This window comes from Schistocerca cancellata, unplaced genomic scaffold (assembly GCF_023864275.1).
Source record: "Schistocerca cancellata isolate TAMUIC-IGC-003103 unplaced genomic scaffold, iqSchCanc2.1 HiC_scaffold_675, whole genome shotgun sequence".
NCBI lineage: Eukaryota > Metazoa > Arthropoda > Insecta > Orthoptera > Acrididae > Schistocerca > Schistocerca cancellata.
In genome coordinates, this window is record NW_026046686.1 from 12,501 (window position 1) to 17,500 (window position 5,000).

Below are 5,000 nucleotides of genomic sequence, written 5' to 3' on the forward strand. Positions count from 1 at the left end.
CCTATATCTTGCGTTTCATGACGAGTTATATCCAATATGCCAAATTCCCGCTGTCCCTATACATGCTGTAAGTCTGTGCACACAATATGAACCACACCTCAGCGAGACACTCCATCACACATTACTCTCTGCCTGTAACAGACACAGATACGATATGTAAGCACCAGCATGGACCAACGTCCGGTGCATCCTCTCCGCCACAGTACACCATCCACACTATGATAACCACACCAGGGGGTCCAATTATAAAATAGAATATCCCACCCGTCCAACATCACATCCACAATTGCTCAGATAAGCCACCAACACCCACACATGTCCTACACAGGGTGCACCCAACACCACCACACTGCCTCCTGTTACGGCACAGAAACAATGGCAGGAATGAATCACACAGGTCTGCCACTCCCTTGCCGCAACCACAGACGCGGCGCGGCCTCCAGTCACGAGCGAAAAGCGCATCCTGACGAGACAGAACTGCTGTGACATACTGACGCTGCCTCAGACATTCACTTACAATGATCACTACCAACGAACCTGCCCCCCCCCCCCCCCCCCCAAACACACTATCTCTTACCATGTTGTGTACTGTAATCCAACCCATTTTGCACCTTAACCTAACCAAATTTGTAACGCAATTTGTACCGCAATGTAACGCAATTTGTACCGCAATGTAACGCAATTTGTACCGCAATGTAACGCAATTTGTAACGCAATTTGTGTCTTAACCTAACCCACGTTGTGCCTTAACCCTAACCCACGTTGTGCCTTAACCTAACCCACGTTGTGCCTTAACCTAACACACGTTGTGCCTTAACGTAACCCACGTTGTGCCTTAACGTAACCACGTTGTGCCTTAACGTAACCCACGTTGTGCCTTAACGTAACCCACGTTGTGCCTTAACGTAACCCACGTTGTGCCTTAACGTAACCCACGTTGTGCCTTAACGTAACCCACGTTGTGCCTTAACGTAACCCACGTTGTGCCTTACCTACCCACGTTGTGCCTTAACCTAACCCACGTTGTGCCTAACCTAACACACGTTGTGCCTTAACGTAACCCACGTTGTGCCTTAACGTAACCCACGTTGTGCCTTAACGTAACCCACGTTGTGCCTTAACGTAACCCACGTTGTGCCTTAACGTAACCCACGTTGTGCCTTAACGTAACCCACGTTGTGCCTTAACGTAACCCACGTTGTGCTTAACCTAACCCACGTTGTGCCTTAACCTAACCCACGTTGTGCCTTAACCTAACCCACGTGTGCCTTAACGTAACCCACGTTGTGCCTTAACGTAACCCACGTTGTGCCTTAACGTAACCCACGTTGTGCCTTAACGTAACCCACGTTGTGCCTTAACGTAACCCACGTTGTGCCTTAACGTAACCCACGTTGTGCCTTAACGTAACCCACGTTGTGCCTTAACGTAACCCACGTTGTGCCTTATAACGTAACCCACGTTGTGCCTTAACCTAACCCACGTTGTGCCTTAACGTACCCACGTTGTGCTTAACCTACCCACGTTGTGCCTTAACCTAACCCACGTTGTGCCTTAACCTAACCCACGTTGTGCCTTAACCTAACCCACGTTGTGCCTTAACCTAACCCACGTTGTGCCTTAACCTAACCCACGTTGTGCCTTAACCTAACCCACGTTGTGCCTTAACCTAACCCACGTTGTGCCTTAACCTAACCCACGTTGTGCCTTAACCTAACCCACGTTGTGCCTTAACCTAACCCACGTTGTGCCTTAACCTAACCCACGTTGTGCCTTAACCTGCTCTGTAATTGGCATATGACACGTTACATTAATCTAGTGTTGTCTAACCACAACCCTCTGAATATAGTTCGCTACTCGCACCGCCCACCCTCTTGTGTGTCGTTTCATGTTGAACACTTCGCAAGTGTTGCTTACTTTTTACATGCCTCCCGCTGTACACTGTAATGTGGACAACTGCAGGATGTACATCGCCCCCCCCCCCTCCACCCTGCCTCTCGCACGCTGGTCGTTCAGGTGCTTGCGTGTTCAATGCCCTTCGCAGCTGTTCACTGGCATTCGCATGTCGAAGCGCTCAGTCTACGTCGTGGTACGGCCTGTGTCCACTGTCCGCTGATATCGTAAGCTTAATCCTCACATTGTACTGCACATAGGTCGTATGTACTGAATGATACGCTGTGGCACATGTGTGACCGTACGACTGCGCCCAACAACAGCGAACCATACGGTCCAAATGTTGTGCACTCAGCCACGTGCCGTCTCCCCATAACAGCTACATTGCAGTGTGGTACGCCATAGAGACGTGTGGGAGTAACGGACGCCCTGGAATGGCGATCAGCATGAGCCGTCTGTTGATGTAGTGGCGCGTGTATTCAAACGTAGTCGTCTCTTCTCACACAGTGTGATAGCATGGTCCGCGTTCCACGTCTGCGACATGGTACAGATGCTGGTTGACAGTCGGTCTCGTAATGGACATCGCATACGTAGGGGGCCACCTCCCACGTGTTCTCTAGTCGTGCACATTTTGTTGCGTTGTATGTGGGCAGACGTAGTGTGTCGTGACACCTAACAGACAGGTATGCAATAATCGTTGCATTTGCAAACTGGGATGGACGTCTACGTTTGCTGGTGACGTGACGCAACGCAAATGAACAACTGGTAAACCCATTGTGGTGCGGTTGTTGTTGCTGGAGGTAAATCAGTAAGGGCAAATCTGTGTGTGAAGCGATACGCGGCGGTGGCTGGGTGGGACCGTCCCCGGCCGGTGAGGGGGGGGCCGCCCGGCGTGCTGGCCGCGCGGTGCGTGGGCGCACGCGCTACAGCCGGCTGGTGGGGGGCGCCCAGTGGCAGGCGGCGCCGGCCGACGGACGCGGCAGGCGGCGCAGCTGCGCGCCGGGGCACCCTGCGCGCGGCGCCGGGCGGCCAAAGTGGGTCCTCGCGGGCCCGGTGCGAAGCTGCGGTGGACATCTGCAGTGTGCTGGTCCGACTGAGGACTGTGTGCGTTGAGGATGCGCCGCCGCCCGGCACTCGGCGCCGCGACGCCGTCTGCTGCTCGGTCGCCCCAGCGGTTCTCGCTGGTGGTTTGTATCGCAGTTGTGCAGACGTGTTGGCACGTGCGCTGTGCTGGGAGAGTTCGCTTCGGCACCCACGTGGGGCCTTTGCCCTTCTGTGGCGCTGGCGTTGGAGCTGCCGGTCACCGTAGGTGGCGCGTGTTGTCTCCCGCCGGCAATGCCACGACAGCACGCTCCCGGGCCTCTGTCGGCAGCGGCAAGCTCAGTTGGGAGCACGGGTGGTCGCACCTAAAGCGTCTACTCGCCTAACTCCGGGCGATTGCGCCTCTCTCGAACCCGACCAAGTACTTAGGACGGCGCTGCGCGCCGCCGGGACCTGAGAGGGTTTCGAGGTGTATTGTGCAGGGGAGCTCAGCCTCCTCCTGTTTGCAGAATAATTGAGCGGACGCTTGCGTGTTCGCGCGGGCCCCTGGGACACACTCCCGGGCAGGCCGGCTGCTCAGCTCTAGTTGACGCAGCTCCCTGGTTGATCCTGCCAGTAGTCATATGCTTGTCTCAAAGATTAAGCCATGCATGTCTCAGTACAAGCCGCATTAAGGTGAAACCGCGAATGGCTCATTAAATCAGTTATGGTTCCTTAGATCGTACCCACGTTACTTGGATAACTGTGGTAATTCTAGAGCTAATACATGCAAACAGAGTCCCGACCAGAGATGGAAGGACGCTTTTATTAGATCAAAACCAATCGGTCGGCTCGTCCGGTCCGTTTGCCTTGGTGACCTCTGAATAACTTTGGGCTGATCGCACGGTCCTCGTACCGGCGACGCATCTTTCAAATGTCTGCCTTATCAACTGTCGATGGTAGGTTCTGCGCCTACCATGGTTGTAACGGGTAACGGGGAATCAGGGTTCGATTCCGGAGAGGGAGCCTGAGAAACGGCTACCACATCAAGGAAGGCAGCAGGCGCGCAAATTACCCACTCCCGGCACGGGGATGGTAGTGACGAAAAATAACGATACGGGACTCATCCGAGGCCCCGTAATCGGAATGAGTACACTTTAATCCTTTAACGAGTATCTATTGGAGGGCAAGTCTGGTGCCAGCAGCCGCGGTAATTCCAGCTCCAATAGCGTATATTAAAGTTGTTGCGGTTAAAAAAGCTCGTAGTTGGATTTGTGTCCCACGCTGTTGGTTCACCGCCCGTCGGTGTTTTAACTGGCATGTATCGTGGGACGTCCTGCCGGTGGGGCGAGCCGAAGGCGTGCGACCGCCTCGTGCGTGTTCGTGCGTCCCGAGGCGGACCCCGTTGAAATCCTACCAAGGTGCTCTTTATTGAGTGTCTGGGTGGGCCGGCACGTTTACTTTGAACAAATTAGAGTGCTTAAAGCAGGCAAGCCCGCCTGAATACTGTGTGCATGGAATAATGGATAGGACCTCGGTTCTATTTTGTTGGTTTCGGAACCCGAGGTAATGATTAATAGGGACAGGCGGGGGCATTCGTATTGCGACGTTAGAGGTGAAATTCTTGGATCGTCGCAAGACGAACAGAAGCGTAAGCATTTGCCAAGTATGGTTTTCATTAATCAAGAACGAAAGTAAGAGGTTCGAAGGCGATCAGATACCGCCCTAGTTCTAACCATAAACGATGCCAGCCAGCGATCCGCGCAGTTCCTCCGATGACTCGGCGGGCAGCCTCCGGGAAACCAAAGCTTTTGGGTTCCGGGGGAAGTATGGTTGCAAAGCTGAAACTTAAAGGAATTGACGGAAGGGCACCACCAGGAGTGGAGCCTGCGGCTTAATTTGACTCAACACGGGAAACCTCACCAGGCCCCGGACACCGGAAGGATTGACAGATTGATAGCTCTTTCTTGATTCGGTGGGTGGTGGTGCATGGCCGTTCTTAGTTGGTGGAGCGATTTGTCTGGTTAATTCCGATAACGAACGAGACTCTAGCCTGCTAACTAGTCGCGTGACATCCTTCGTGCTGT

The 5,000-nt window shown here is 53.7% G+C and overlaps 1 non-coding gene across 1 annotated transcript in view; it reads left to right on the forward strand.

Moving 5' to 3' along the window:
- Positions 1-3,530: 3,530 nt before the first annotated feature.
- Positions 3,531-5,000, forward strand: part of LOC126139096 (small subunit ribosomal RNA) — a 1,911-nt gene continuing 441 nt past the window's right edge. Inside the window, exon 1 of the ribosomal RNA XR_007528548.1 lies at positions 3,531-5,000. This exon is cut by the window's right edge and continues 441 nt beyond it. This is a non-coding gene — a ribosomal RNA (small subunit ribosomal RNA).